At 35.6% G+C, this 21273-nt stretch overlaps 1 long non-coding RNA gene across 4 annotated transcripts; it reads right to left on the bottom strand.

Moving 5' to 3' along the window:
* Positions 1-635: 635 nt before the first annotated feature.
* On the bottom strand, positions 636-20844 carry LOC127846941 (uncharacterized). Of its 4 annotated transcripts, XR_008033744.1 has the most exons (9): positions 20141-20844; positions 19475-19548; positions 15241-15323; positions 11460-11688; positions 10120-10342; positions 9427-9601; positions 7277-7483; positions 4906-5061; positions 636-4275 (listed from the first exon to the last, which is right to left on the bottom strand). It is a non-coding gene; the product is annotated as an uncharacterized LOC127846941 (long non-coding RNA). The 4 variants fall into 4 exon arrangements; XR_008033743.1 differs by lacking the exon at positions 19475-19548; XR_008033742.1 differs by lacking the exons at positions 19475-19548; positions 20141-20844 and adding an exon at positions 16194-16422.
* Positions 20845-21273: the final 429 nt, after the last annotated feature.

The raw sequence follows: 21273 nt of genomic DNA, 5'->3' as shown, positions 1-21273 counted from the left end.
AAGTGATTTAACTTGCTTAATTAGGTCCATAACCCCGCTTATTTGAAAAAAAGGAACCAAACAAACTGTTATGTCTTAGTTTGTTGACAGAGGGCCTTAACTCAGCATATGGTCACAAACTATTACACAGCTAACATGCTGATAAATATGTATGTACAAATACATCACTAAAGGAAATGTACCTTTCATGTTACGTGCGACACAAAACTCTGACGGTCGGCCAGAATAATATACAAGAGCACATCTACATGTCAATTCGCCCCCCCCCCCCCCTGAATGTGTAGGCATGACAACATTCATACAGATTAATACTCTTCTAAAAGAAATCATAATACGACTTTCTGATTGACTGAGCCTTGGAATATTTCACTCAAGACAGTGTCTGATGTTGCTGAGCAATCGTATGAAGTTATATCAATTATATCGGTTATATAATCGAATAGTTCGTATATAAGTTTCATTTACGTCTAAAAAATGTGACCCTTGTGACATTGACATACTGAGCACATAATCAGCAATGGTCTTGTACTCGTACAGATATAACTATGAAAGCTCTGTAATGAATGATTCTCATGATTTTAAACAGAATTTAAGTGTGACGGCCAACTATCTGATATACGAACAAACTTCATGTGTCTCCCAGTTGAGGGGGGCTTTATTCAAATAATGAAAAGTTATATAGAAGTAAGAAAACAAATATCTTTTTTTTATTTTGATATCAATAAATAGTAAACGTACAACATTATTTCCACTCAAGGGATAGCTATGTACATTAACAAAAGTGGAACAACAAACTTTGTTCAACAAATATACATATATACATACACATTATTATTACATACCTTTTCAAACAAACCACTGATTGACAGAATACTATAGAAAATATTTAATTTAATTACACAGACAGTAAAATAATGATACGGTTATTTAACACGTATGTTTACAGTTTAGAGAAATATCTAAACATGAATAATTAAAATTCACTTACAAGCAGAGACGAAGTTATCTACGATATGAAGATATTGACGCACGTGAGACAAAATGATGCAATCAATTGATGAGTCAAAGATCATGATGTGTTACACAGGCTCTTCATAAAGGCCTTGGAGCTATTTCCATACAATTCACTTAATACAACAGAGCCTTACCATAGCAAAATGTCACGTTGGTGTTGGGCGAAAGATAAAAATTAATCATACCAATATAGCCCAATAATCATAATTTGTACACTTGCATGGTTACCATTTTATTTAGCTAAACAATGATACAAATTAAAACAAGGGCTGTTTGTAAAACATGCATACCCCCCCCATTAGGGCTCTCCGTTGTATTGACAGCCATTGTGTGAATATGTTTTTTGTCACGGTGACCTTAACCTTTGACCTAGTGACCTGATAATCAATAGGGGTCATCTGTGAGTCATGATCATTATGTACCTATGAAGTTTCATGATCCTAGCCATAAGTGTTCTTGAGTTATCATCCGAAAACCATTTTACTATTTCGGGTCACCGTGACCTTGACCTTTGACCTAGTGACCTGAAAATCAATAGGGGTCATCTGCGAGTCATGATCAATGTACCTATGAAGTTTCATGATCCTAGGCATAAGCATTCTCGAGTTATCATCCGGAAACCATTTTACTATTTCGGATCACCATGACCTTGACCTTTGACCTAGTGACCTGAAAATCAATAGGGGTCATCTGCCAGTCATTATCAATCTACCTATGAAGTTTCATGATCCTAGGCCTAAGCGTTCTTTAGTTATCATCCAGAAACTATTTCACTATTTTGGGTCACCGTGACCTTGACCTTTGACCTAGTGACCTGAAAATCAATAGGGGTCATCTGCAAGTCATGATCAATCTCCCTATCAAGTTTTATGATCCTAGGCATAAGTGTTCTTGAGTTATCATCCGGAAACCATTATACTATTTCGGGTCACGGTGACCTTGACCTTTGACCTAGTGACCTCAAAATCAATAGGGGTCATCTGCGAGTCATGATCAATGTATCTTTGAAGTTTCATGATCCTAGGCCTAAGCGTTCTTGAGTTATCATCCGGAAACCACCTGGTGGACGGACCGACCAACCGACCGACCGACATGTGCAAAGCAATATACCCCCTCTTCTTCGAAGGGGGGCATAATAAAATGTGTATTTTATTCTCACTGTAAATATCAATATAATACGTTATTGAAATATGACATAAAATGTACATAAACAAAGGTTATTTACTTGTTGAACAACACAAAACACATTTGATTTGAATTAAAGTTTGAATATAAACAATCAGATTTTATGGGGAAGTCTGGCTTAAGATATGTGTAAAACTTTTTAAGGGTCAGTTATATGTCAAATATAAAATAATTAGCAAGTATAATAATATCATAAAAGTGTATGAATATATTGAAGTGCCATATTATATTGTGCAGTGCATGCTTTAATATTAGTCAGAATTACAACACTCTATTGTCATTCTATCAAATTGATTTTTTACAAATTTCATTAATTATGAATTTTGTTATAACAAATACACAAGTGTTTGTTGAGCATGGAGAATTCAATTTAACCTAAACTACTAAATACATATTACTTAAAATTGCAGTTATTGACAATTTCAAGCACATCCCATTGCTCTCACTTGATAAGAAATTGTTCTCCAAATTTCCACATATTAATATTTTTTGACATGATTTCCTTCATAATTAAAAATATTGTCAATATGTGCTGAGATTGTTATTGGATGTGTTAAACGTATGATCGTATAAAACAATGTGTTTCTATTACTTAATATATTTTTGTTTTCAATATATTTTATTTTGATATAGCTATAAAATCTTACAAGTTACATATGATCATTCACACAAACAAGGTTATTTTTATTGTCTTTCAACTAAAATATGCACGTAAAACATCAGTGTGTTCATCAAATTGAAACAAAACACAAATCATAAATAATTTACAACGGCTATGGATGCATTTTGCTATATATCAAGAAGAGCATAATGTAAATATATATATACCTGTATACTAAAGTGATTTCAAAATCTTGGTCAAGTTATATCACTTATCACATTTACACACATTAAAATCTGGTTTCAATACGAGCCTGCACAGTGTATACAAAGCATCATGAACTATTCTGTCCGAATACAAACGTCAACACTAGAGATAAGTGTTAGTTATAAGTGTGTTATCCACCATAAGCTATTTATAATTATAACGTTGGTTAGTATTCACGAATAATCTCATCATAATAAATGAATTAATTGAAAACATTCCACAGAATTATAGTCTTTCCATATCATATTAAGTTAAGATAACCTTTCAAATTTTATTCATTTCAAACAATCCTCTTTCAAATAATGACAACATAGGTTTTGTGTCTATTATCAGCGTTTTGAACATGTATACAGCTTTTAAAATATGATGAAATTGTGTAAATATTTAATAATAATACCAGTTGTCAATACAGAATTTACAATTTACAGCAGATAAAACAAGTTTGTCGTAAATTAATTAATATTTTGCATTTTAAATTGTATGAGACTACACACGATTCTTGGTAAAATACCGAGTCCTCTAAGCAAACTTATAAGTATTGTATACAGACTGAAATACAGAAAGATCAAAATAGAAGTGTCAAAATTTTGAATCTTTCTTTAAAAAATAGCATGTCAAGCTATATTACTGGTAAAACAATACTGAAATATGTTTTATTTAATGAAAAGAAGACAATGAATATGACAATTTGTACAAGTTACTTGTATTATTTAAACAACTTTGCTTAAGCTGAAAGTCAGCATATGCGAACTCTTTATTTAGTTTTTCCAAAATCTGGATCAAAATGAAGAGTGATAATTTCAGAATCTTAAAACAAGTAATATTCACTTCATTTCTACTACCTATGCTGACTTCATTTAACAAAAATCATTAACATCAAATCATTGACAGCATTATAATGCCCATAATACATGAAATGTATTCGCTGGTCACATGCCACAATGCCACACTACTTTATGGTTGGCCACATGACTTTCATTCTGCAATTTCATTTTGAACTATGCCACTCGTTTCCAACCCATCCCACAATTCTGATCTTCCATTTTTGTAATTGATCACAACAGAAGGCGAGGCTATAACACACCAATGCAGGCACTAAGAAAGTAGCATGTGTTTAAATTTTATTTATAACTGATCTTCCAAGGTATGACTAACTGATGCAACAGGCTGTCTTTCTGATTGGCCCATTTGATTGTGTTGATTAGTGTCTGAAAAAAGGAAGTTGCATAGTTGTTAACATCAGTGTGTCATTTTGTTTGTTTTTTAACAATGAGTCTGAGAGCAATGAACACGCACAGTCATGATGATCCTGGGCTGTTGTTTAAATAAACAAAAACTTAAGGTGAATAAAAACTGAAGTATACAAGTGTTTGTTTCTTTTTCACCTCTTCATTTCCAAATATCATCCAAAACCATCAATTAGGCAATATAGGATAGGGTATCAGAAAATGATAATTTTTTATAGTAGAAAAATATCACACATTATAAAAATATCTGTGTAAGGCGATATGTTCTGAGAAAACTTATATGTCCTCTAAGAATAAGTGCTGGCAACCATTTCACAGATGCGCCCACATTCCACTTTTGTCTAAAAACTCCATTAATGTCAATACTAAATAAACACAACATAGCCAAAAGTCCAACTTCAATCTCAGGTTAATATGTTTGGAGATTTTTATCCATAGCAGCATAAGTATTCCTTTTGTAATTGCAATCATTTTCATTAATGACTTATTAAAGAGAAAATAATTGCAACAAGATCATAATTAAAATGGAAGATGTCCCATCACTCCAGTCTAACATGCCAATCTTGCAAAGGCCACCAAGGCCCATGTGACCTTGAATTTTTCCCTGACACCAAGGTGAGTACTGGGGTGAGTTGGAGGACGTCATGGTATGGCACTGTTGTGAGGGCTGACCTCGCATGGATCTCTTTGAGTTGATGTGCTGCGACATCAAAGCCCACTGATCTGCTCTGAGAGGTGTGGGTCAACCTTGGTAGCAGAGAGGCAAGGTGAAATATGTATGTGTGAATATATTGTTCAACACAACTTATTTGTCTAAGTGTAAAGAAAATACATACAAGCAAGTTTAAATACATATATAAGACTAGTAAGTTTTGTTTCCAAATGCACTTTTTTTCAGAATAAGTTAACTTTTTTTTACAAAATTCTTATTTTTATTGTTGTATTACTTATTTCATTAGTTATAATGCTTTATAATTCTTGCCTTTATATATTGCTTTCTTAGTACCTTTATCAATATATTGTTGTTTTTTAAATGAATAAAGAGAGTGATTATGCATTGGATTAATATGAGTATATTTAGTTGAAATACCTCCGAAATCACCTTTCACCCAAAATGAAAAATATCTGTCACAAATATAACAATTATTAAGCAGAAACAATATTTAAATTCACAATTTTCATTCTTAACTCCAAAACAAAATATAAAAACAAGAGCACCGCCTTGCGGGTGCAGACCGCTCATCTATTTTCTTTTTAAAGGTGAAGGGACTCTCATTTTCAATCACAAAGGAGGGAGGAGTGGAGTGAAGAGGGGTGTATAGTGTGGGGTTGTGGACATTTATTACATTATCTTCCAAAAAAGCGAAAAAAACAAAAAAAAAAAAAAAATCGGGGGGGGGGGGGGGGGGGGGGGGGGGGTTTGGGTGCGATGGTTGGACGGTATTTCAAACATAACCGTTTTTTAAAAAAAATAAAAAATGTGGGGGGGGGGGGGGGGTATAGTGTGAGGGTGTGGTGATAATTTGTGAGATGATCTTAAAAAAAAAAAAAAAAAAAAAATCAAAAAAAAAATTGGGGGGGGGGGGGGGGGTGGGGTGGGGGTATAGTGTGAGGGTGTGGTGGACATTTGTGAGATGATCTTAAAAAAAAAAAAAAAAAAAAAAAAAATTAGGTGGGGGGAGGGGGGGAGGGGGGAGAGGGGAGGGGGGGGAGGGGGGGGGGAGGGCACGGGGGATGGTTTGGGTGAAGTCTATTGTGGTATGTCAGGTAAGAGTAGTTTCATCAAAGTATCAATCAAATCTAATCATAAATAAAGAAGTTATGGCAATTTTAGCAAAATTTTATAATTTGACCTTGAGAGTCAAGGTCATTCAAAGGTCAAAGTAAAATTCAAGTTGCCAGGTAAAGTAACCTCATGATAGCATGTAAGTATTTGAAGTTTGAAAGCAATAGCCTTGATACTTCGAGTGGATCGAAACACAAAATTTAACCATATATTAAAAGTTACTAAGTCAAAAAAGGGCCATAATTCCGTAACAATGACAACCAGAGTTATGCAACTTGTCCTTTTACTGTACCCTTATGATAGTTTGTGAGTGTTCCAAGTATGAAAGCAATATCTATGATACTTTAGGGGTAAAGTGGACCAAAACATAAATCTTAACCAAATTTTCAATTGTCTAAGTATAAAGGGCCCATAATTCCGTCCAAATGCCAGTCAGAGTTACATAACTTTGCCTGCACCGTCCCCTTATGATAGTTCATAAATCTTGCAAGTATGAAAGCAATAGCTTTGATACTGTAGGAATAAAGTGGACCTAAACACAAAACTTAATCAAATTTTCAATTTTCTAAGTATAAAAAGGGCACATAATTCTGTCAAAATGCCAGTCAGAGTTACATTACTTTGCCTGCACAGTCCCCTTATGATAGTTAGTAAGTGTTGCAAGTATGAAAGCAATAGCTTTGATGCTTAAGGAATAAAATGGACCTAAACACAAAACTTAACCTAAATTGTCAATTTTCTAAGTATAAAAAGGGCACATAATTCTGTCAAAATGCATGCCAGAGTTATCTAACTTTGCCTGCCCAGTCCCCTCATGATAGTAAGTAAGTGTACCAAGTTTGAATGCAATAGCATTGATACTTACTGAGAAAAGTGGAACTAAACGCAAAACTTAACCAAAATTTTCAATTTTTTAAGTATAAAAAGGGCACATAATTCTGTCAAAATGCACGCCAGAGTTATCTAACTTTGCCTGCCCAGTCCCCTCATGATAGTAAACAAGTGTACCAAGTTTGAATGCAATAGCATTGATACTTTCTGAGAAAAGTGGACCTAAACGCAAAACTTAACCGGACGCCGACGCCAACGCCGACGCCGACGCCAAGGTGATGACAATAGCTCATAATTTTTTTTCAAAAAATAGATGAGCTAAAAAACTATCAATACTTAGCTTACGTTTCAACAAACTACTGCGCCTTGGCTGCCAAAACATGGTTGACAGCTTAATTGACCACTGCTGCTGATGAAGCTGTTGCTGGGCAATACTGGGTTTGTTGCATGGATACTGCTGGTAGCTTAATATGAAGCGGTGTTTGGTGATGTGTACAGCTTCAAGCCATTGGAGAGAGATCTGTGACGATGTTTATATCTAGGGGCACATTGCTGTGGAAGAAAATAATGTGCAGTAACATAAGTTTTTACTTAACAAGTACGGTCAGAGAGTGTTGCTGAAACCAAATATGAATTCACTAACCCTGTATTGTATACCCAAATCGTTTTGGATCAGTAAGAAGTCATGAAACAAATTGATGTAACTAAGTATAATTTTTTCCGCAGCATAACCGGTAAAATAATTAGCTACACTGCATGACATCATCATGCTTATTTCCACGCCAGTTGTTGCTTGCAGGAAAAGTAAATGACCTTAGAGAAAATTTAATGGTTATCCTTGTGAGGAAAGATAGTTGTTAATTTTATAGTTATACTGCATTTTATTTCAGAATTCATTGAGAAGTAAAACATTTCCATGGCAGGGGTAGATTTATTCTTTCTATTTTTTTAAATAAAAACAACAACACACAACCTGACATTTGTTAAACTAAAACTGTGAAGACCCCAAAATATTCACATTTAAAGGTAGAACTAACAATTTCATACAGCAATAATTTAACAAGCAAATTCGTTGAATTGATATCCCCCGCCAATATGCTTCTGGACACAAAAGTGTTTTATTTGACACTCAGCTATAAAAGCATTTTTTAAAGATGCAAAGGGCCATAACTCTGTTACTAACAGATGGTGTACAATGCCATTTGGCGTGCATCATCCTCTTATCCATATATATGCTCATACCAAGTTTCAATGAAATCCGCCAAAGCACTTCCAAGATATGGCTCCGAACACAAAAGTGCCGGACGGAAAGAGGGACGGACAACGCCAAAACAATATCCCTCCGCCTATGGCGGGGGATATTAAAACATGTTTATTTTATTGTTTAACAAGGGCTGTTTGTAAAACATGCATGCCCCCCCATATGGGCTGTCCGTTGTACAGGCAGCCATTGTGTGAATACGTTTTTTGTCACTGTGACCTTGACCTTTGACCTAGTGACCTGAAAATCAATAGGGGTCATCTGCTAGTCACGATCAATGTACCTATGAAGTGTCATGATCCTAGGCAAACGCGTTCTTGAGTTATCATCTGAAAATCATTTTACTATCTCGGGTCACCATGACCTTGGACCTTGTGACCTCAAAAACAATAGGGGTCATCTGCGAGTCATGATCAATCTACCTATGAAGTTTCATGATCCTTGGCATATGCGGTCTTGAATTATCATCCGAAAATCATTTTACTATTTTGGGTCACCGTGACCTTGACCTTTGACCTAGTGACCTCAAAATCAATAGGCGTCACCTGCGAGTCATGATCAATCTACCCATGAAGTTTCATGATCCTAGGCGTATGCGTTCTTGAGTTATCATCCGGAAACCATTTTACTATTTCGGGTCACTGTGACCTTGACCTTTGACCTAGTGACCTCAAAATCAATAGGGTTTATCTGCAAGTCATGATCATTGTACCTATGAAGATTCATGATCCTAGGCCCAAGCGTTCTTGAGTTATCGTCTGACAACCACCTGGTGGACGGACCGACCGACATGAGCAAAGCAATATACCCCCTCTTCTTCGAAGGGGGGCATAAGTAATAAAAAATAGATATTGTGCTAGTTACCCCTATGTCGTATTTTTTATGTAATATAGGTTGATGATAATTACCAATTGGTAATTCAACATTTCACTGTACAATAGGGGTACATACATATTTAGACAAGTACACACTTTGAAACTTCATATTGGACAAGCCATTAGATATCATCAGTCTAACGATTCTCAATTGTTTTCCTTCACTGCAATTCTTTAACATGAGATCTTAGTTAATCGATGTCAAACTTATGTAATTTTTTTTAATTTTTAATTTTTCCTATTTCAAACAAATCTTGCAGTAACAATCAATTTTAAAGGAACGAAGCCCACAGGCCCCACTTAATCAAATATGTCCATATCGCCATGAATTTTCAGACCCACGTGACCCTGAACCTTACCTTTACCCCAAAGAGGGTACTGGGTTGATGTCAAGGATTTTGTAGCCAATTTTGTCGCCATAAATATGGTGCTGTTGACCAGGGAGAAACATGGCACTTGACATGATGTGAAGAGGGTCACAGCCAAGGCCCTGGGAACCAAATGGGTTTTGGAAAAAGCAGGTTTACCCACGACCTGAGCAAGAGAGGAGAAGTCTTATAAGGTCGCATTTGCGGAGCGGATATAAAGTCTGCATAGTGATAATGAGGTCATGGGTTCAATGACCTTTCAGGTAGTGATCTCTGGATATCCTAACACTCATAGAAAATGTACATGGGAGTATCTCGATAAGCATGAGGTTTTCATTGAAATAAGCTTAAATGAATATGTTAAAACTAAATATATGGAAATATATTGGTAAACGAACAGTTCCTAGCTTTAACATTAAACTTCGGATAATTAATATGTACAAGTTGATATCACAAGCAACAACTAATGTAAGTGTAAATTGTAAACTTGAAGTATAAATAGGAGCCTGGTTTTGAGAAAACAGGGCTTAATGCAGTCAGCACAGGCTACAGAAATGTACACTTTCTTATCAAATGGTATTTTTCATTAAAGGAAGTCTCTTCTTAGCGAAATTCTGGGACACTTAACACAAAGGCATTAAGCCCCATTTAACAGAATGAGGCACATATTATAATCATCCATACAGAGCAGGCGTTGTAATGAACTGCTGCCTGAAGGTTGTTATCAAAACATTGAAGACAGCTGAACCGAGTGTTGCTGCTGGTGTTGTTGTTGTTGCGGTGCGATTGTGGTCTGGTTGCTAGTATATGGTGGGTTGTTGAACATGAAGCATTGATTTGGCAACGTCTTAAGCTGAGTGCCACCAGACAATGATCTGTGACAGTTGTTGTATTGGGAGGCCCCTTGCTGTGAAAGAAAATAGAGAGAGGATATCAATAAAAGATTGCACAATGTCATTAACGATAATTCCCTTCATTTTTCATGCTGATAACAATGTCAGGAACGATAACTCTTTCTGTCACTTGCTTCTGTACATTAACTTTCAAGGAATAACAATCTGCAATATCCATTACAAAGCTTCTATTTTTAGTTCCGTGTTCTTTCTTGCTTGATATGCTATTCTTTTTGCTTGGTAAAGTCACCCCCTCTCCACAAATTATCTAATTAATATAAGATTAATTACCAACATTCATTTTGGATGCCCTGAAAAACAGATTTCCAGCACAAAAAATTAAACAATAGAAGTCTGCTAAATGTAGTAATTCATACCACAATTGTTTGTTGGGTAAGTATTCATATTTTCATGAGTGACACAGCATTTTTTACATCTATTTTAGGTGAATAACTTGAGTAATTATTACTTCCAACAGTGACACAGCTTCATGTTTTTTTCATCTGTTTTATACATTGTAATAAATACTTTTTTGTTGAAATTGTGACAAATGAAATATCAATTTTTCATATCACACAGTCCAACACATAGTCTTGCTATATTATTCTATCATAGAATTTCTATGATGAACACGGGTTTAAGATTTTTTTTTGCGTTGTTAAGTTGGAAATTTCACCATGATATTTGTTTTTCATGGTGATGACTAAGTTGCAGTTTCAATTTAACTGCTTGAGTAATATAAATTGTTCCACAAACAGATACAATTTTAATCAGACCAACGGACAAACCAACAGACAGTGACTGAGAATGCATTGTGACCCTGTCGGACTTTGGTTGCAAAGTTTTAAAGATGTATTATTTGCTTTGAAAAAAATAAAAAAAATAATTAAAAATGTTGAAAAAGTTTTTTGAATATTATAATAACTTAGGTTCAACCTATAGAGTTGGATAGGACAAATAACAAAATGTTCCCTTTTAGTTTAAAAAATATATATATTTGAGACCTATTTGGAAACTTTATATTGGGAATTTTAGGCAGTCAATTAAGAAAAACATGATTAAATACTTTTCAACATTGGGTTTACGGCCGTATACTAGCCAAGTATTAGATGAAACAAACAACCAGCTGACCTGGGCTGCCATGTTGTTCCACTGCTACTGAGAAAAGCCTGGGGAAAGTTGCAAGCCCATGTGCATCATGACCCCTCCCCCTGAGCTAACAAGGCTCTGGTTTGGCGACCGCTGTTGAAGCGACATTGGGCTCCAAGTATACTTGAAGGATCATGTTTGGCGCAATGACACTGCTCATTATCTTGGCGTGTTTTTCTGGGAATGGAGCCACGTTCATTGATATGTTGTCCTGTTAAATAAAAAAACACAAAAAAACTGTTAAATAAAATATCAACAAAGTAAAGTTCCAGTTGCACAAGCAGGCCATCATTATATTCATCACTACAGGGTCCTTAATTGAAGAAAAGTCAGCATTTCAAATAAAATTAGACACAGTACATAGACTATACAAATCATTATACAGTTTTGCAATGTGAGCAGTACACTCAAAAGTGTATGACTTGTCAAGAAAATTATGTCAATTGCATAAATTCTGATGGCATGTATGCTTAGACGAGAACAAATTTTTTAGACAGTTAATACACCAAAGTAACGAAGAACAAGAATGCCAACAAAATACACCCTTATAGAAGACTGGGTTACATTGACAGTCAGTGCAATGTCAGACATGTTAAAAGGTCAATTTCCTCCATTAAACAAGAACATATTTTGGAAGTGCTACAGGCGATATGGCTGGTTACTATACTGGTACAAGATATTATGCCCACAAAAATTGGTAACAAATTTCATGATTATCCGTTTTATATTGGCTTCAAACAGAGAGCCGGAGTAATAAGGGCCATCCACTGCCCAACAGCCCACATGCAGCTGCCCCAGGTTTTCCTACAATACTTGAACCTTGCTGAGAAAACCAGGCTAATCAGATAAGACTTTCTGCTTTTATTGAATTTTTCGTTTAAAGGAAGACTTTTCTTAAAACCAGACTTCCCAGGTCAGAGATATATGACCCCCAAAACAGGGGCGACTTCAGCATCGGGACTGGCTCCATCTCTGTCTATGGCATGGTTGAAGCAGCAGCAGCAATGACAACAACAACAAGTATTTGAGCAGTGCTCTGGACCACGGGGCTTAATGAATGTGCTTAAAGTGTCATCCCAGATTAGCCGGTGCAGAATGCACAGGCTAATCAGGAATGACACCTCTTTTATGGATTTTTTTATTTTTAGACAGTCTCTTCTAAACGACCAACGCAGCATAATTGGTAAAGTTTTGTCCTTGATATATTGCACAGGCTAATCTGGCATGACACTTGATGCACATGCATGAAGTCCTATTTTCCCAGAATGAGGCTAATATAGTTCACTTAACATGAGTCCTTATCCTGCCTGATTGAGGAAAAGTTCCTAGCATCAAATGGGAAATGTGTTTTTAAATTGGTCGAATTAGGTGAATAAATAGCTTATAACAGTTGATCAGATAAGTTTTAATCATACATGGAATATTTTTGTCTTTTTTTTCAGCAGAAATTCAACCACTGAACCAAAAGTTTCTCCTTGCATAAAAGAGATCCGCTTTAATAGAATTGTTGCATTCTTATTAATTTTAGTAAAACAGTTATTTAAATACCATATATAAAATTATTATTTCCATTTATTTTAAATATTTATTTAAATTGGATTTTGTTTTGAGAGCCAGCTCCTACAGGAACCCATGCAATCAAAGATCGATATCCAGCTGAACAACAGGCGCTCTGATGATTTATCACTCTAACTCAAACAAGGGCTGTTTGTAAAACATGCATCCCCCCTTATGGGCTGTCAGTTGTAGTGGCAGCCATTGCAGGAACCCATGCAATCAAAGATCGATATCCAGCTGAACAACAGGCGCTCTGATGATTTATCACTCTAACTCAAACAAGGGCTGTTTGTAAAACATGCATCCCCCCTTATGGGCTGTCAGTTGTAGTGGCAGCCATTGCAGGAACCCATGCAATCAAAGATCGATACCTAGCTGAACAACAGGCGCTCTGGTGATTTATCACTCTAACTCAAACAAGGGCTGTTTGTAAAACATGCATCCCCCCTTATGGGCTGTCAGTTGTAGTGGCAGCCATTGCAGGAACCCATGCAATCAAAGATCGATAACCAGCTGAACAACAGGCGCTCTGATGATTTATTACTCTAACTCAACAAGGGCTGTTTGTAAAACATGCATCCCCCATATGGGCTGTCAGTTGTAGTGGCAGCCATTGTGTGAATACGTTGTTTGACACTGTGACCGTGACCTTTGACCTAGTGACCTGACAATCAATAGGGGTCGTCTGCGAGTCATGATCAATGTACTTATGAAGTTCCATTATCCTAGGCGTAAGCGTTCTTGAGTTATCATCCGGAAACCATTTCACTGTGTCGAGTCACTGTGACCTTGACCTTTGACCTAGTGACCTGAAAATCAATAGGGGTCATCTGCGAGTCATGATCAATGTACCTATGAAGTTTCATGATCCTAAGCGTAAGCGTTCTTGAGTTATCATCCGGAAACCATTCGGTGGATGGACCGATGGACAGACGGACCGACCGACATGTGCAAAACAATATACCCCCTCTTCTTCGAAGGGGGGCATAAAAAAGCAAATTTTGGTAATAATTGGATTAAAAATTGATGCAGAGTGAAAATAGTAACATTGATAAATCTCTAAATGATTAAGATAATTACCTTAATTTTCTAGGTAGGAAATCATTCAACCTTACATTGTTGCAATAGCATGCATGAAAAGAAGACTCTTAAGCTCTTTTTTCACTGTTATTTCACTGTTTTAGGAAAAAGGGCAGAACCCTTCTAATTGGGAAAAAATAAGTTTTTTTTTACAAACTTTAACATAGATTTATCAATAATATGCAAATTGTGAAAAAAGGGCCATAATTCTTACAAAATGCTTGAAACAGTTGTCTGCTCTTGTTTATAGGTTGGGGTCATGTTGGTTAAGAAGTATGCAAAATATTAAAGCAATATGCCAAGGGACATAGGAAATATTTGAGGTGGTACGCAAACTTTAACATTCCAACGCTCACGCTTACGCCGACGTGAGTAGGATAGCCCCACTATATATATTTCATATATAATAGTCGAGCTAAAAGCGCATACTTAAATGAAGCAAAGTTAATATTTCAACATGGTTCAATTAATCACATGCCATACCCTGATTCCCATGTAATACAACCATCTCATATTTTTTATATACATGTGTAATACAACATTTTTAAGCGTTTTGATTGTCTTAGTTTTCGTTTATTGACTAATCGCATTTTGTTATTTTGCTGAAATGACTTTTCAACGTCAAATGATGTCACGCAAAGTAAACAACATTCGGGATTTAGCATTACATTTGCATAAATATTTATTTAATTTGCTTATTTAAAAGCACGTGATAAAAAAGATCTGACACTCGTCATATCATACCATATTTTATTAAACTCATCCAAGAAATTTGTTAGTAAGCTCGCCAAAGGCTCGCTTACTAACAAAATTCCTCACTTCGTTTAATAAAATATGGTATGATATGACAACTTGTGCCAGATCCTATATATATTTTGAAACACATATAACTAGTTAATATTAAAATGGTTGAGAACAAATTAAATGTAAATTGACATTTTTGCATTAATACTTATAATAGTTTAATGCATATGCACCAGTGTTGTCATATACCATTACGATCTTAACTCAAAAATCAACAAATATCTTCATTAACTCCATTAGGTTTTATTAAAATAATTCATATTATGCTGACGTTGTTACAAACTGCTACGCCAAGGTAGCTAAAACATGCAAGACAGCTTACCAAACTGCTGCTGCTGTTGTTTTTTTCTGATGTGCTGGTGTGGCTTGGTTGCTAGGATACAGCTGGACACTGACCATTCACAGCTGAAAAACAAATATATATTGAAAAATTTGGTTCAATGAAGCATAATTTACATTTTGCAATATAGTTCCTACATTTATCAAGAAATCGTCGGAGACGGGTGATGCTCCCCAAAGGTTTTTTTTGGCACAATATTGCACTATATATTCATATAAAAGGAAACGTCTTGAGGGCACAGTAGTTGGGAGGACAAGAATTTTTTGATAGAAAATTTTAAAGGGCCATAACTCTGTGAAAAATCATCCGACCAGAACCCGCTGATAATATGCACATCTCCTCTTGGTAGTGATGCTTTCCATAAAGTTTCATTGAATTCCGGTCATTAGTTGCTGAGAAATAGCCCGGACAAAAAATTTGCACCTACAGACAGACAGACACACACACGGACAGACGAAGAGGCGACTATATGCTCCCCAAAAAATAAATTTTGGGGAAGCATAAAAACATAGATCACAAGTGTTTCAAGTGATTTTATGTTTTCTTGAATAATAAAAACATCTATTCACAAACCTCAGGGCAACTGTGGTCACTTTATCATTGTGAATAAAATATAAGTTACACAGCCTCTGAATTCCCATGTATGGTGAGATACAGAGACAGTAAATAAATAGTGTGCAAGAGAGTGACTGACAGCCAATGATAAGTTAGGGCTTAGTCACAAAATGACCACTAACCCACAACCAACACTGCATGGGGTTCACAAAATTGAAGTTTGAATGTAATCCCTTGAGAAATGTATGTGTTATTTGTTACAAATCTTTTTACATCATATGAAGCCCCTCAGACTGACCAACTTACAGAATATTGACTCCAACATACCCTCTACAAAACTTGGTTTGTGGGGTTTAATTATCATTAATTCACATCCCCACCTTGCAGTTCATGTTGCTCTACTGTTGCTGTGTTGTTGAGATGTTCAGAGATCATTAAGACCATGGGTACATCATGAACCAGTTCCCCACGACTGAGGCTGCTGGTACCTAGATTGGTACCTGTTTGACATTTCTTATAATCTCATTTCTCTTAAGGGTAACGTTTGGTGCAGTTGAACTGTTCATTAGCTCAGGGAGGTTTTCAGGGTAGGGTGCTTGTTTAGTGACATGCTGTTCTGTGAAATAAAAAAGTCAACAATGTGAAACTCGAGTCACCATTTGACATACCATTAGACACAGGACATCTACAAAGCATTGCACAATTTTGCAATGTGAGCAGTACACTTATGAACTGTCTTTTTTTGGACAGTTCATACAAAAATGAAGAACAAGAATGCCAACAAAATACAACTGTTTAGAAGACTAGGTTACATTGATTGTGAGTGCAATTGCAGACAAGTCTAAGGGTCAATTTTTATTAATTAAACAAAAACATATTTTGGAAGTGCTACAGGCAATCTGGCTGGTTACTAAACTTACCGTAGTTGTGATATTATGATCAAAACATTATCAACAACTTTCATAATGATCCGACGTTTTGATATACAGAGCAGACATAATGGTGGATGCAAAACGCTCGACAGCCCACTTGCAGCCGCCACATTTTCACCCATAATACGTCTTTTTTAAAACTAATATTTAGCACTTTTAAGTACAACACAAAGTCAACATTGGCTGTGTAATCAGAAATGAAAAGATTACCATTCTGGCATATAGTGGCATCAAGGGTTTTTAAAGATTTGACCTGGTGACATGGTTCACCTAGTTTTGGGATGCAAGTGACCTAGATACGAAATCAGTCTAGATTTTGTCCAGATAATCATTTTGATCAAGTTTCATCAAGATTGGATAAACAAAGTAAACATCAAGAGTGGTAATGAGCTAAAAGTTGACCACACACACAGCACAATGCATGTCATATAGTTATCACAATTGCTTACCAGATCACTTTATGCTTAAGTTAGCTTTAAAAAGATCTTCAAATATACATCACATATTGCTACAGATACTTCTGGGGGCTATAGCAATAAGGGACATTTCTGATGTAGTCAATACAAATCTTTTTATACTACTACTACTATCATTTGCATGTAATTACAGACATTATTTTTTAATAAAGTTGCTATCCTGATCTCCACAAATATAAAACCCATATAATGCAAAGGCACAAACAATATTGACCCTTTTGTAAAGAAATGGAAGTTCCATTACGATCATTGCATTTGATATGGAACATGACTTTGTCAAGAGTTATAAAGGCAGTTTTGTTGGTATCTACATATAAAAGGCAGTTTTGTTGGTATCTACATATAATTTGTATGTTATTGGCATTTTATATATCAAGCTCTAGATGTTCTCTTTAAACCTCAATTTGAGGGTCAACCCTGAAACTGTTGTATCTTCTTCACATTTCTATAGGAGATGCAATAGTTTTGCGCTCTACTGTCAAATAAAAATAAGATATACTGGTCAATTAAGGAAAGTGCAGAAAACTGAGTTTGCACTTGGGTATTAACAATTTGTTAAAGCTTGATTGCATCAAAGTCTTAAGGTTATACAAGCCACTTTCTGGGAACATTGGGCTTAATGCATGTGCACTCCGCTTATCAGGGACAAAACCTTTGGCCAAGACAGGATTTTCATGTAGAAGAGACACCCTTAAACAAAATTCCCTAAAAGTGAAAAGTGTCGTCCATTATTAGCCTATGTATACTGCACAGGCTAATCTTGGGCGAGACTTTAGGCAGCACATGCATTAAGACCAGCTTTCCCAGAACGAGACTTACTATGAAAGGATCGCGGTCACAGCTGTGCAACAGGAATCCCTTTTCCAATGACAAGGGACTACCTCAGTTTTTATATATATATTTAGTTGGGGATGTGCTGCCCCATTCCAAATGGAACAAAGTATACATTTTTCCAAAATGACTGCATGAAATTAATAATTAAAGGTTTTCAAAACAAAGAGAAAAAATATTGCAATATTTCGTTCTTTTTCCTATTCAGCTTTACAAGTTTCACCAGAGTAAATATAATACTGAACAAACTTTTATTCTCAATATTTAAGTACGTATTAGAAAAAACAACCGCAACTTCAATTTTATTCATTTTACTCAAAACAACCCAATTTTTCCCAATCCAAATAGCCCTTACCCATTTCCAAAATCAAAGCGCTGAAGGCACTGAATATGTTCGCTGTTGTATAATCTTAGACGCAACTCAGTTTTCAAAATTATGTTATAGCTTTTTATATCGCAAGTTTGAAATGATCACAACCCATTCAAATTTATAAAGAGTGTGTCTTAAAACAAAGGTTGAGATGTGTGTTGTTTTTTTCAAATCATTGATACAGTTTATCAGTGTGCACAGGCTAATCTTATTTGACATTCAGTAAACACCAGAGAAGAAGTATAAAAGGGCCACAAACTCACAAAATGTCTACTTTTCAGTTGTATAATGGTGTGTAAACAGCAGAAAACAAAAATGATTATTCTCATAATATTTAAGTTTGTATTTAATATTTTCTAATGAAATTTGGCATACATATACTTTAGTATACAAACAATATGTATGTGTAATTTGGTGGTTAAAAGTTATATAGGTTTTTGACTTACAGAATAAGTTTTTTGTTGTCTGCTTGAAATTCAAATTACCCTGTAAATGCTAAGCACCGCGCACTTGAAAGGTTATAAATGCGAATGACTCAAATCAAGTTTACATGTAAATACAGATTCAATAGTATACCAAATGCTGTCTGCTCAAACATGTGTTTCTATTAATAAACACTCTAATGTTAGCAGCAAATCACTGGCAGATAAACCCAGCCTACTAGTTAATGTTGGTTAATATTTTACCATTGCAAAATCAAACAAGTGAGATTCGGCTTTTAAGCCCCGTTTTCCCTGAAAGCAGCCAATATGTACAGGTTTCAATGATAAACACTAGACTTGCCAATGTTGTCTTGCTACAAGTTGTTAAATACACTCTATGCACTGTACCAGTGAGAACAGGTAGATGCAGTTATGAAAGCAGACGCTTAAAGCCTTTTAGCATTATCGTCTGCTAAAGTTCACTGGAGTTATCCACACAGGCAGTCATGGGTTACGGTTCCTACCGTACCTCAGCCCATACTGATCCATACTGATTTGCAAAATTGCGTCTGCATTATTTGTGAGCTTTGCTCACAAATAACTAGTGTTCAAACTATTATTGGGACTCACCTGTTGAGATGTACTGCCTGTGTTGCAGTTGGGAATCACGGTTCTCTGGGTCTGAACTTGTGAGGATAAGGCCCCTTAGAACAGAAAGATCTTAAAAAATCTCAGAAATGTATTCAATGCAATCAGAAATGGCATCCGTTACATGGACCAAATATGAACCCAATGAACGTTGTTCTTTAGCCCATTTGTTTTAAAGGTTTTACCTGGATCAGTCAATAACCACTAGGGCCAGGTGCATTAATCAAACAAACTATGTAGAGGACCTCTTGATGGTGCTCCATACCAAATATGTAAGTTTCAAACAAACATTTTTGCTGTCCCTATATATGGATATGTAAAACTAGGAAATCCCAGGGCAAAGCCAGTATTGACCCCAGGGACATAATTTGGTAACACTTTTAGAGGACATACTTTACACTGTAGCAAACCAAACATTAAACCTCTTGGCAATGCAGTTTCAAAGAAGAAAAAATTGAACACCCAAGAAAAATTCCTGTGTGATTTCATTTAATTCTGTCCAGTACTTCAGGAGGGAATGTACATTGACAAAAAGTATACACACAAACACAAACACCTCACAAAAGGATGGACAACAGATATCATGGTATTCAAATGCGTCCAATCTTTGAGGCCTCTAGTAGGAAAAAAAAAAGACAAAATCCTTACCTTACCAAAAATTATTTGAACGACTGTGAAACTCTTTGCATAACAATCTTGTAGATGAGGTAATCTCGGCCCCTGAGAAGGGAAGTTGGAGCCTCCATGAGGTTTGTCTCAAATTCCTGGCCCAAGAGCTCACCACTTACACCCAGGAATTGTCGCCGGGAGTCCAGGCCCAGCTGACCAGAGAGCCTCTTGTTGTTCCGCTGTGTACAGATGTGTGATTGCATGGGGTCCTGTAGGAATCGCAAAAACGAGAAAATCCAGGAATTTTATCAATTTTTTATAGACCTCTACACAAATAAAAATGCATTTTAGTCATGAAAGTGTGGTCATTAAGTTAACCTTTTCCTGGATTTACTAAGTGCATATAATAATGCCAGCAACTGACAACTGCCATACTAGAATCATTAAGAGAATGGAGAATGGAAAATAACATCTTCTAATCCATATAAAAATACTATCAGCTAAAAAAGTGTCATTGCTGTCTAGTCAAACAAGTTTTGTAATAACTGTGACGTAGAATATCCTCCAATGTCACAACTCATAATATGTAGCATGATGTTAAAGAATGTCTAAGTTTTGTAATTTTCAGCGAAGTATGATACAAAATGTACATGCACAACCTCATATGAGAAGGAACAATACCTGAAAGTTTGAATGCTGAGCGTGGAATTTAGAAATGAATGCCCACAGACAGTTGGAAAGACAGACAGACATCCGTCAAAATTGATTCCTTTATACACTAATTAACACAGGGTATAATTAATAAATATCTTCAGGTCATATTCTCACTCCAGGGACATATTTGTATATTGAAAACCTAAAAAGGTTGGTAATTTCAATTTATGTAAAACAAATATTAAATTTAGTTTATTTAAATAGATATTCTTATTGAAAATAAATGCAGATTTTTATTTCATAGAATGTTGACTGGCCATTTCAATAATTGTTTAATTTAAACTAAACAGCATTTAATACGTACACTGTAACTCCAATATAGTGCGGTCCGTTACAACGCTGTGTCCAATATAACGCGGGGGGTCCTTGGATCCCGTTTTTTCTCCAACCTTCCATAATGATTCAAATCCATGTTATGCAACTTCATGTATTTTCATAAATTCAAAGAAGCCGGCGAT

This window comes from Dreissena polymorpha, chromosome 10 (genome assembly GCF_020536995.1).
Source record: "Dreissena polymorpha isolate Duluth1 chromosome 10, UMN_Dpol_1.0, whole genome shotgun sequence".
Lineage (NCBI taxonomy): Eukaryota > Metazoa > Mollusca > Bivalvia > Myida > Dreissenidae > Dreissena > Dreissena polymorpha.
This window is presented reverse-complemented; position numbering and strand designations above follow the sequence as displayed.